The 12,698-nt window shown below is 41.9% G+C and overlaps 1 protein-coding gene across 5 annotated transcripts in view; it reads right to left on the reverse strand.

Annotated features, from left to right (window-relative positions):
* LOC133114258 (signal transducer and activator of transcription 5B-like) overlaps positions 1 to 12,698 on the reverse strand; it is a 61,726-nt gene that overhangs the window by 28,004 nt on the left and 21,024 nt on the right. The window contains exon 1 of one of the 5 annotated variants that reach the window (XM_061223489.1): positions 2,809 to 2,931. The exons of the other annotated variants lie outside the window; for them this stretch is intronic. The gene's annotated coding sequence lies outside the window, so the exon portion shown is untranslated. Of the gene's footprint in view, positions 1 to 2,808; positions 2,932 to 12,698 lie in introns of those variants that run through there. 5 annotated transcript variants of the gene reach the window in all.

Genomic DNA, 12,698 nt, shown 5'->3' on the forward strand with positions numbered 1-12,698 from the left:
AAAGCATTTAGTAGATGCTCTTATCCACAGTGACATACACCGAAGTGCAGATCGAACACAGGAACAAGTGTGATGAGGACCCTAGAGGACAGTACAGTTCCGAGTCCTAGCGTGACCATTGAGATGAAATTGGAACCCTTGAAGAACACATCAACTTAAACTAGCATACCACGGCTGGCTGCTAGAATACCCCGATACTAATACTAATCATGGTGGTGAGGTAGGGAGGGAAAGGTGCAGCCTGAAGAGATGAGTCTTCAGTCTGTGTTTGAAAGTGGTCAGAGACTCTGTTCTGACATGCGCAGGAAGGTCATTCCACCACCGTGGGGCCAGAACAGACAGCAGTCGTGACACTGTCATAATCACCTCCTCCTAATTTCAAACCCAAAAACAAGCACACGTTCACTGACTCAATTGAGTGAACAATGAGATGGGTGTATCAAGCATCATTATCTATTGACAACTTCAACTTAACAAAAAAATGTTGGTTGGTTTGTTTCCAATTTGTTTTCTTTTTCATATAAAAATCTGTTGGTGCCTCTTTTGAATCTGAATATTGAAGAGAGGACAGTGGACAAACACATTGCAGTGGACAAGAAGAATGTTTAAACTGTTTTGCTTTCCTTTTGGGAGTGGTGGCATAATTCTGTGGAAATGTTGCATGAATTCTGTGTGTGACCAAAAATGAGAAGCAGGGTCATGATTACAGAGGAAAGGACATCTCCACTTTCATTTTCATTCACTGGTAGGGAACTGCAGGACATATTAAATTCCTTAGGACATATTACACAATTGTTTGGCACAGCAGCCAGTATGTATGAAAAGGTCTCTTAGCATCCACATTACTGGAGCAAGGCAGATCATGCATTATTCATAATTCAATTTACAATACAGTCAACAAGCAATGCAGCCCATCAGAGGCACATTTCGCATTTTCAGACACATCATTTGCGCAAAGTACAATACACCTACAGTATATATGGTTTTGAATAAAAGCTGACTTCTGAGAACTGAGACCAATAGGTTCATAATTTTAACACATGGTTTCCTTAAACAGTGTTTATGTACTCACCTGTCATACTGTTAGGTGCAACAGTCTAAACAATATACAATATATTTACAATATACAATATATTTCTGTGCATTGTTGCCTCCAATCTGGACTATTTATTGAACATCTGCTTTTCCAGTAATCCAAAAATGATATTGAAATGTATATTCTGTATCACACCATGAACATTTACATTTCAGGCATTTTTCTGATGCTATTATCCAGAGTGATTTACTGAGGAAGAGAACCCATTTCCGTGTCAGTCTACAGGCATTTGGAGCAGTAGCAGTCAGTTGGCAGTTACAGTAGCAACCATAATCATACTCCCATCATCTGTGATATGAACATCTTTCTTAATTATGAATAGTTAATACTTTAATAGCTAATAGTTATGAACTTTAGTTCACGATTAAGATATCAGCCCAAGCCTTACTCAAGCCTCAGTGTGAGAGGTGACTGGAGGTGACTGAGACAGGATTCTTCTTGTTGGAGTTCTTGTGCCTGGAAATCCACTACCACAGGGCTCTGTCTGGGAATTGGTGATTAACAGTGACAAATGCAAACAGAGAGAGATGATGGGAAATTATATGTTCAACTAAAGCTCACACCTTAATGTTGCGTACAAATGCAAGTTTGGTAAGTACCACCTTATCCTCCCTTGCCTGAACTGATCAACCAAAAGTATAGTCTTTGCCAGTGCAGTGTGCCATTCAGGGAGAGTTACTGTGACTTCGGTGTGAAGAAGGTGTCTGAGGGAAAGGCACCAACAGCAGTGATGGAAATAGACGCTGTTATGTGACAAATTATAAGTCAATCCTGGCGCAAGTAAAAAAACAAAGTCAGATTGTGGCTATTGTGCAACATGGTAGAAAGACCTTTCCGGAAGGAATCCATCGGAGTCTCATCGGGAGGCACGCGTCAGTGTTGCGTAGCGTAGCGATCGCGTACTTCTCCCAGCTTCTGCTGAGCTGGGATGACTGTGGTCAGCTTTAATCAACAATATAAATTTTTTAAAGATGGGACGTTTACAAGAGGCTCTTATTATCTAATCAAAGCACTTAAACTGGAGTGCTGGAGAAAATGGCTTGCTCTACTTGTTCAATGCTCCATAAGTGTTCCTGGCGGGATATTACTACTCCTGACCTGGATGTGTTTTTGCGGCTGAACTGAATACAGTCGCAGCACTGCTTTGTGAATGCTGGTGTTGCTTTAGCTGCTGTTGCACGGCGGGATATGGAGGAACTCGAGTGGCTACAGAATAACACCCTATGGCTAAGCAGTCTGATATGAATCCTGCTGTAAAATCCTGCTACGCAAGCTTGACCAGTTGACCAAGTGAGCTGGTCATAAGCTGGTCTAGCTGGGTATGAGCTGGTCAACCAGCATGGCCAAGTTGGTGATAAAGCTGGTCTAGCTGGGTATGAGCTGGTCAACCAGGTAGTGGTGATAGCTTGTCTGAGTTGTTTGCTGTTGTTAGCTACGAGCTGTTTCAAAACATAGCTTCAATTGGTCAAACCATGTCGAGCTGAGAGCTGGTGCGAACAGGCAAACCAGCTGCCAGCTGATTAAAAACATAGCTTGAGTAGATTTTTTCCTGCAGGGTATCCGGGTGCTGACTTGTGCAAAGGGGTGAGGCCGGAGGTTTGTGGCATCCGGTGCGGTGGAACAGAGTGGGATTAAGATGCAGCGGAACAGCTACGGAAACAGACGACTGCAGTAATGTCGGATGGGCAGCGGACGTGGTTCTTCCCGCTCACCAGCTCGAGGTTGGGTCCAGTACCACAAGTCACCGGGGTGCGTCCAGAGATGGATGAGACAGGATGGGCCACCATCCGCAGGTGTGGTCAGAAGTGTCCATGTAGCGGACGACTCCGATTCGACCCAGTACAGCACCCCCCTCTCCTTACTGCACAGTCCCTGACTCCAATTCACACAACATGGTGGTGCCCGGAAACTACACTTCCATGGTGTCAAAACACTTCTCACAAGCCTGTGTAAGGCAAATAAGTGACGTCACAGACACTTTGTCCATATTTTTTACAGTCCATGGTACCACCTAGGGGATCTAGGTATGCATGCTATGGTTATTTACCACAATGGGTATTAGTTAGGCTGCTGGCTTGTAGCTATTTGCAAACATTTACTAGCCTACCAAAATGCAGGTAAATTCGGACAACAGCTGACACCTTCCTGGACATCTACTGAATCTTCTGAGTGTATCTTGAAGCAATTTACAATCTGCTTGTAAAACTGAGTATTATAGGAGGGAGGTTCAGGAGAACAGCATGAGTCCCAGCTATAGGCTATTTCGTGTATTTATACACATGCAATCGCGCAACATGCAATTATGCCATGCTGAAAAAAATTGCTCAAGCTCGGTTTTGAAACAGCTGGTAGCTGGTTGACCAGCGCTACTGTAGGGACTACAACTTCCACATTCCCACAGGAAAATTCTGCGACGTCCACCACGAATGACGTCTAACTTGGTTCAGCCAATCCCGTAATGGCGGGAGCAATAAACGGTCCCGTATAAGAGCAAGACACATTCTTGGGATCTCTCTTCTGCTTTTTCTGCTTCTTCTGCTTCTTCTCTTCGACGCACCCTTTTTGGCCATTCGCTTCGGCTCATCTGCTCCGAGACTCGGACAGAGGCTGAATGCTGCACAGCGCACTACCAGGCCTACGGACACACCCAGTTACCTCGCGGTAACTTCGTGGCCTATAGCGAGTGGAAACTGGTGTACGCGGAACGCCACATCAGTTTACTCCTGCAAAGCTCACCATCGAACAACAGCAACAAACTTTCCACCCGGAAAAGGGACCAACGACCATCCTTCCAGCAACCGAGCGGACCAGACGACAACGCGCGGCTAAGACGCCCCAGCCTGCGCATCTCTCCGGGACACACATTCACAGCACCATCGCGGCTCCTACAAGGACAGCACGTCTTTTGGATTCAATGCGTATGGACTCAGTAAGAGAACAAACATTCAGGCATAGCCAGTGTTTAGTTTAGTCGTAACTGTTTTTGTGAATCTGTGTTTCCATATTTGCCGTCTTATCATTGGAATGTATTTTGTTAGCTATATATGTACGTGAATTGATTCGCCGTCTTTTGCGCATATATAGAGTAAACTACGCAAGTAGTCTTCTCACAGCTAACAATAACTAACACACCCAGAATTCTAGCTTACCCAAGCTAGCTACTCCCACTTTTACCTTTCCTTTGTTCAAGCGACACGCGCGCTTGCGCCCTCCACGCACACACACATACCCAACTAAATTTCCTTACTAACTTCCCGTTAGTTTATCTGTTCTGTGTTTTACGTTTGTTTAATAAATATCTTTTATTAAACCCTGGTGTCCGTTTTGGAATCGCATAGACATGAGAGCCGAGTTAAAGCAGTCTTTCGGAGAACTTCCAACCTTCAGGTTATCGGTATGTTTAATCATTAATATTGGTTATTTTAATTATTAATTAAAATACTAAATTTGTGGTTAGATATTTCTGATAATAGTAATTTTATGAGACTGATTACTTTTTGCAGTTATACTGCTACACAACGTTTAACTGGCGCCCCAGTTTCGTAGAGAGTAAAATCCCTGCGTTATTTGGCGGCCCGTGCGAGGACCCTACATAATTTGGAGTCCCGTGCGAGGACCCCTACACTACACTGAACATGGTTTAGGAGATCAGCAGCAGCAGGATATTCAAACCACCCTGTCTGGCACCAACAATCATTCCACAGTCATAGTCACTTAGATCACATTTCTTCCCCATTCTGACATTTGGTCTGAAAAACAGCTGAACCTCTTGACCACGTCTGCATGCTTTTATGCATTTAGATACTGCCACATGACTGGCTGATTAAATATTTGCATTAACGAGCTAGTGTACAGGTCTAGCTAATAAAGTTCTCAGTCAGTGTATATTGCTCAATGGTCACCATCAATGGCAGTGCCCCAGGCAGTTCTATTATACCATCATATGACAGCGCTTCCGCAACACAGTACCGCACTGAGCCCATTAATACAACACAGTACGAAGTTCACTAAAAGGCACTGATTAAAAAATTCAGACAGAAAGTGCTTCTAAATATGGAACTCTCAGCCACCTCAAAGTGGAGAGAAGAGGGGGAATAATGGTGACTATGTTCTGCTAATTCTTAACCAACGCTGCAGGCTGGAGTCCATATTCTTTCCACAGCAGATAAAGGCACGGCTGTGTCCTAAGAAGACGTTTCACAAAATGGAGGACGTGTGATGATCATAGAACCTGATGAGCAGAAACATCCCCTTGTGATTCACATGGAGGGACGTGATAGGATGGGAGAGGAAGTACGATGACTAATTTAGGTTGCGGTGCCTGAAGGAGATGGATTAAACGGCCAGACACTGGCACTAACACTCTTCGTTTATGTACTGTTCATTGATCTCATGCCTCAACCCTATCAAATAAAACACAAAAAAAAACCCTATCAAAAAACCCCCCCACAAAAACAGATGTACGAACAGCATGGCTCACTTCATCAGCTTAAACCTGCTGCTGGAGATCTACTGTCTTGGAGGTTTTCATTTCAACAAATTAACAGCTCAATAAGATCTCTAGCTGTCGAAAAGGTTGAGCTCTATGAGGGCTGGAGTGAACTCCTGTAGGACCGTAGCTCTTCAGGAGCAGGGTTGGGCAGCACTGTCAAATAGCATCTACTCAGCCCAGAATCAGCTCCAAAATGGAGAGCAATTTGATCATTAAACTGGTTTATTTTATACTGATGCTGCTCAGTTGTGTTTGGTAGGTGGCAGGTATGTGCAGTTGTGTTAGGCAGCCATGAGTCCTGCAAAATGACAAATGGCTTTATTTCATTTGACATTTAAATAGCCCACCCTTCTCGGAGCACATATAGCAAAGCCTCTTCATTGAATTTTAAGCCCCAAATCAATATTATCCTTGTAGAAAAAAATGGAGTCTACTCCACTCCACATTTTACTATAAAACACACCATAACTAATTTTTTATTTTTTTTGTAAATGATGTGACACTTTTTTATAATGATTTCTGATTTCATAAATGCAGGGTCAGACTGCAAGAAAACTCATAAGATTTTAATATATTTTAACCCTGATAGTATACCGCTTTAATAAAATTATAACCTTTGACTTTTTCTAATGGTAGGGTAATCAGTTCGATTAAAATGTCATGCTGAAAAAACATTAATTTCCATTGCTGTTAAACTCAGGATAGGATCATTTCTGGCTCTGTGTTTTTCAGTGGGGCTACTGGAGAAGGAAGTATATGGGGCTGAATTGCAGGGAAACAGTTAATCCTCGTTCAACTCGTACACACACTCGATAACCCTCATGAGGCTAATTTATACATGCTTGGTACTTCAAAGGAAACATGCTCCCTAGATGTAATTTTCACAGTACTCATTTAAGTATGCTAATGGGGTGGGAATAAGGCATTATGTGCCTCTTTCAAAAACCCTTTTGTTACAGGTCTGGAGACCCTACTTTTTCCTGGGCTTGCCACTGATATAAATGGGTTACATGTAGATTTCAGGCTTTTAGCAGATTCTCTTACCCAGAGTGACTTACAATTTCACATAGTATCCATTTATAGAACTGGGCATTTACTGAAGCAATTCAGGTTAAGTAGGCCACACTTACCATGCTCAAGGGTAACACTGTTTTCAAATTAATTGACAATTTACAGAACAGCTTGGTTTCATTTCAAGTCTTGTGTGTCAGATCATAACTGTTTAGTTTTCATTTTATTTAGTTTTAGTAGTAGTTTCAGGTGGAGAATGCCTAGTTCCATAGACATTATACGTGAGTAAATGATTGACCCAGGAATCACCAGTGCCATGTCCGAAACAGCCTAAATACTGTCCTCAAATTATGTACAACAAAACATACTACCTACTGTTTAGTGCGTATATTTTAGTATGCAATGTGCCCCTGAATACAGACCCTGTCCAAAACAGCAAGATGAGAACACAGAATGAGAAAGCTGTTGTACACGTGATCCCTGTTATAGAAGATCACGTGTACCCCTCTCTCAGGTAACGGGCACTGTGGGGAGTGAAACAGTGCCTTTGCTGTCCAATAAGGCTTTTAATTCAATCCTCTCACATTAGAGGATCTCAGTTTTTGTCTTGTTCATTTTTTTGGTCCAAAAAATGTCTCAGGCTAGCAACAATTGACTAACATGGTTTTGAGAAAAAGTAATTTCTTGATGAAACTATTTTGGTTCTTTTCAATTAAAGGTTAGATTTCTCTTATATCTTCAGTGCAAGATTAGGATACCAACATTTCTGGAGGGCACTGTATATGAGATTAGCAGTGAATGAGTGACTGTGTGTGTACTATATGTGTGTGTGTGTACCCGTGTGTGTGCACGAATGCGTGCTTCTGCGTGTATGTGTGTGCATTCAGAATGTCGTCTTTATCCCTTCTCCGTTGTAATCTCTTACTGATCTAGTAATTTAATGCAGTGCACCAGCTCTGGTTACATGAGTTGGCAGTAAACCCAGCAGGGGGTGGATTATCTGTTGATTAGCCACAGCGCATCCTAGTCCTCCCCATACAGTCCCACACCAACTCACCACTGTGATTTACCGCGAACGCTCGCTAATGATTGTTCTTATTTTAATCTATGGTTAGGTGTTTATTTGTTTACAATGATTTTTCATGTTTAGTATTGTTCAATGTGAAATTTATGTTTTGCATATAGACTCACCAAGCACTTTATTAGGAACATTTTTACTTTATTACACCTACTTACTCATATGATTATCTAATCAGCCAATCGTGTGGCTGCTGCTCACTGGATAATTTTTTGCACCATTCTTTGCAAACTCTAGAGACTAATGTGCGTGAAAATCCCAGGAGATCAGCAGTTTCTGAGATACTCAAACCACCCTGTCAGCCACCAACAATTATTCCATGTTCAAAGTCACTTAGATCACGTTTTTTCCCCTGTTCTGATGGTTGATGTGAACATTAACTGAAGCTCCTGTCCCATATCTACATGACTGTATGCATTGCACTGCTAAAAATGTTCCTAATAAAGTGCTTGGAGTGTATATGCTTTGGCAATACAAACTGTAATGTTCTGTCATGCCAATAAAGCAACATGAATTGAAATGGAATTGAACTGATTGCCTGTTGAACAACATGAAAACATTAAGGGTATATACTTGAGACTGGTACTGCAACATTAAAATGCCTTAGGGTCTTTCATCTGTGACTTTTAGTCCTTATCACCACATCCTGCCCGAGATAATGGATTTTTGCTGAAGCAGAAAATAATTATCCCAAAAAAGGAAACCCATTTGGTAAATCAATAATCATTACATTACATTACAGGAATTTTGCAGACTGTTATACTGAGTGACTTAAAACACAAATGCAAGTGCTTAGATCACTAATTGAAGTGCAGACCAGTGGTTTTCTATTACCCTTGATCTACGACACACAATTCAACACACTCCCACCATTCCTGTGACTAAGTTCAGCAGTGTGCTATGTGGTATATTGCATGTTTTATACACAGATGTATTTATCCCAAGCGGTATACAGTAAAAGTGCAATTGTCATGGTAAGCAAATATCATTAGAGCTAGAGCTTGCTTCAGTAACGACAAAATATGGGAATTTCATACAACACAATTCCTACTCGTTACATTACAATACATTAATGGCATTTGGCAGATGCTCTTATGCAGAGCGACGTACAACAAAATGCAAAGTGCATACCCATAACCAGGGATAAGTGCGCTGAAAGAGGGAAGTACAATTTCAACTGCTACCTGCACAAAAAGATAAGGACCAGTGCCTATTTGATCATCTGATTAAAATAAAAAAAATATAGATATATATTTAAATAGTAATACCACAACACACAAATATCACTCCTATCACTCGGTTAAATATGTATTACAGTTAAATGTACTGCATCCATTTTTCAATGCTGCAGCACAGTGCGCTCTGACTGAGAGTGTACCTCTCAAATAAACTGCCACGCTGTTTTTCTCCCAAACAAAATTTATATATTAAGAAAACTCCTCTCTCAGATTAGTGTGCAGCAACACTGCAGAATTTATTAACCGAAGGGACTCCATACATCAGTGCATCAGCCTGGAATTGATTCTTTATTTTTTATGCTCTCGTGTTTAATATTTACGTACAAGCTGTTCCCTCGGCCTCAGCCAAGAGCACAGAGCCTCCCTGACTCATCAATTTACACTTCTGCTTAAATGTGGGAGGACCCTGAATCCAGCGGCCGACGAGAACCGGATGTGGAATCCCTCACACGTGCTTTTTACCATTATTTTTACAGGGCAAGTTAAATGACTGCAAGGCCCCATTCAGGATGATAGCTCGGCCTGAAGGCTGAGGCAGAACATCGCAGTGCAACGAAGACAGAGACACAAGGAATACAAATGCAGGGTTACATGCTCGTGGCGATAAGAAACAGGCAGAGGACCAATCTGGAGAAACAAATTAAGAAAAGCAAGCAGGGATAGGTCGGTGACAGGTCTCTTTACAGCTGAGACAGAGGCCAAACTATCCAGCTGCATTAACGTCTGTTTGTAGGAAACTGAAAAACGGAGACTGAGCGTGTGTGAGAATCTGGTCTGATCCGCTGCAAGACTATTGCCAGGCTCAGACGACATGACCGATAAAATCTTAAGGACGCTGTGCAAACAAATTGTAGCAACACAGGTTAGGGTTAGGGGTACGACGTAATATTAACAATATTAAAAAACATTTTGTATGCACGTGTTGGAGTTCCTCAGATTTGGTTAACATACTGTTAGCTTCAACTGCTAGTGGTCAACTGTCGTCAAATTAGTGTGAGACCAGGCTCGTTAAAAAATATAGGGAGTTCTGGGACTTGCCCGGACAAAGAGTAGGTCCTGATCTAGTCTCTGACTTGCTAACACCTAGTGACAACCTGTGGCAAACGCGTGCCAACACACAGCTAAATCCTTGCAAAATTCATGTACTCCGAGCCCAGCGTAGCATACACTGCCGGCAATGGCACACACAATGGCACAAATCAGAGAACCTCAGATTATTACCACAGAACTACGTTTCTAAAGCAAGTAGCTATTCATTACAGCAGAATAACATTACACTGGCAAACATGCCTTTTAATATTAATATTTTAAAATTTTGGTAAAAAAGCTTCATGTTTTCTGGCTAGCAACAATGTCAGAGACCTGAGCTGGAGAAATGTATTGGTGTATTGGGAGTAATTGCACTGAAAATGTCTTTCAAGAGGAAATAGGAATAGAATACAGTAATGTGGAGTAAAAATAGGTATTCATGGATACAAAATATACATCCTTGTGTTTTCAATACAGTTCTTGGTTGTTTTGGACCCACAATAGGGGCCAGCTACACACCACCATACAGTAACTGCAAACCACTCCTTAAAAACCAGTCACGTAGGCAGGATTGAACACTTTGAACACAGGATTAAACTTTGGGAAAAATCACTTTGCTATGGCCATGTGATATGAACTTGTTCACATAATATAAAATTGCTGTATGTTCTGATAAAAGTTAATTAATTCACAGAGAGAATAAGCACTTGATTTTTTAGGAAAAGGGAAACAATTAAATTCTCGCATCGAGAATCCAGTAAAATCCTAAGTGCATTTCCCAGAGGCATTGATGAATGTTATATTGCAGCAGGAGGGGTTAGTTCATAAGTAGAGTAGCAGGAGTGGTTTAGTTCATGAGTAGAGTGAGAGTATAAAGTACCAGGAGGGGTTTAGTTCATAAGTAGAGTAGCAGGAGGGTTTAGTTCATAAGTAGAGTAGCAGGAGGGGTTAGTTCATGAGTAGAGTAGTAAGAGGGGTTAGTTCATGAGTAGAGTAGCAGGAGGGGTTGAGTTCATGAGTAGAGTAGCAGGAGTGGTTTAGTTCATGAGTAGAGTGAGAGTATAAAGTACCAGGAGAAGTTAGTTCATGAGTAGAGTAGTAAGAGGGGTTTAGTTCATGAGGAGAGTAGTAAGAGGGGTTTAGTTCATGAGTAGAGTGAGAGTATAAAGTAGCAAGAGGGGATTTGTTCATGACTAGAGTAGCAGGAGGGGTTAGTTCATGAGTAGAGTAGTAAGGGGTTTAGTTCATGAGGAGAGTAGTAAGAGGGGTTAGTTCATGAGTAGAGTAGCAGGAGGGTTTAGTTCATGAGCAGAGTGAGAGTACAGCCAGCCTATTAAAAGCAGGGAAGTGAGAGGCCGGAATGTGAGGAGGATCAGTTTGAAAACCAAAGGGCATGCTGTAAATCCAATAGTGCTAACCTTTACCACAGCGTCGCGGTGCTCTGCGCTTCTGCTTGAAGGAGGAGAACATCGCTTAGCCCTGCTCTTATGTCACATGCCCCTCCCCTTCACACTGTCATGACCTCCTTAACCTTTCCAGCTCACAAAGCAAGACAGAAGGGGGCTGGAGGCACTCTCAAGAGCCATAACAAATACCAGCTTTATCAGACTGACTAAAATTACATTTCATCTATCCAACATTTGCCGTATTTAATGTTGCAGGTGGCTCTTTGGAGGTGTCATCATTAACCTTAAATTTTACTCGGAAATCACACTGAGAATAGAAAACTCTTTCACATAATGAGACCTAGCCAAGATAGGGAAAGTACTCGGCCAACAGAATGGCAAGACTAAGGCATAAATTCACAAATTAAACAAGAAACAGCCCACGTTATATTAAAAACACAACAATAAAAGAACAAAAATGTGAGCAGTTCAGACAGATTAAATAACATTCACACCCTAAGAATTCCGAAATTTCAGGTCCTGGAAGCAAGCACCTTTGGGCCTTTTAATGGTCTTGGTCCACATGAAGCTAGTCAGGGGTAAAACACCGGCAGTTTCTAACCAGGGAACAGGCATGGGGGGATCTTGCATTGGGGGGCATGACGTTAGCACCAAGGAAGGACTTTATGAGAGGGTTTTAGAGTACCACTGTCACACCTTGAGGCCTGAAAAATCTCATCAGAACACATCTCGCCGGGCGTGTGAGAACCTGTGCGTTCTGTTTTCTGTTCTTGTTATCTTGACCAGGTCTCCCTCAAAAAAAGATTTCTATCTTAATGGGCTTCCTGCTTAAATAAAAGTTGAAAATAACAATAAGACAAGCTGTGGAAAGAGATTACATCAAGCTGCCAAATGTCTGTGTAAATGATCAATGATCGCCTGCTGCTCACCCCACGCAACTCGGAAAAGGAAACATAAAGGCGGAGATGTTCAGGAATACCAGCAACACCGAAGCACTGAGCAAGAAAGCGGGGTTCTGCACATTGAGTGCCCACAAATACGCTGGTGAGTAAATGAAATGCAAGCCAACTGTCACCCAGAGTCACTGTCTCAAGTGTGACCTGTACTTCACGTGCCAAAGCAAACTTTCATCTGCACCTGCAAAAGGCCATTTGATGAAAGGGTGCCAAGCCCATGAGCCCTCCTTTTCTTAACATTTAAAAGAATGCAAGTGTCTTTTTAGTCATAGAATACTGTGTAATCATGACAAATCTTTTTTTTTATTTTTTATTTTTTATGTACTTCCGAAATTCTTGAAAGTCTCGTTAGAGCTTCATCAGACCTGCAGCTTCTGGCAAATTCGAAATAC

This window comes from Conger conger, chromosome 16 (genome assembly GCF_963514075.1).
Source record: "Conger conger chromosome 16, fConCon1.1, whole genome shotgun sequence".
NCBI classification, from domain to species: domain Eukaryota; kingdom Metazoa; phylum Chordata; class Actinopteri; order Anguilliformes; family Congridae; genus Conger; species Conger conger.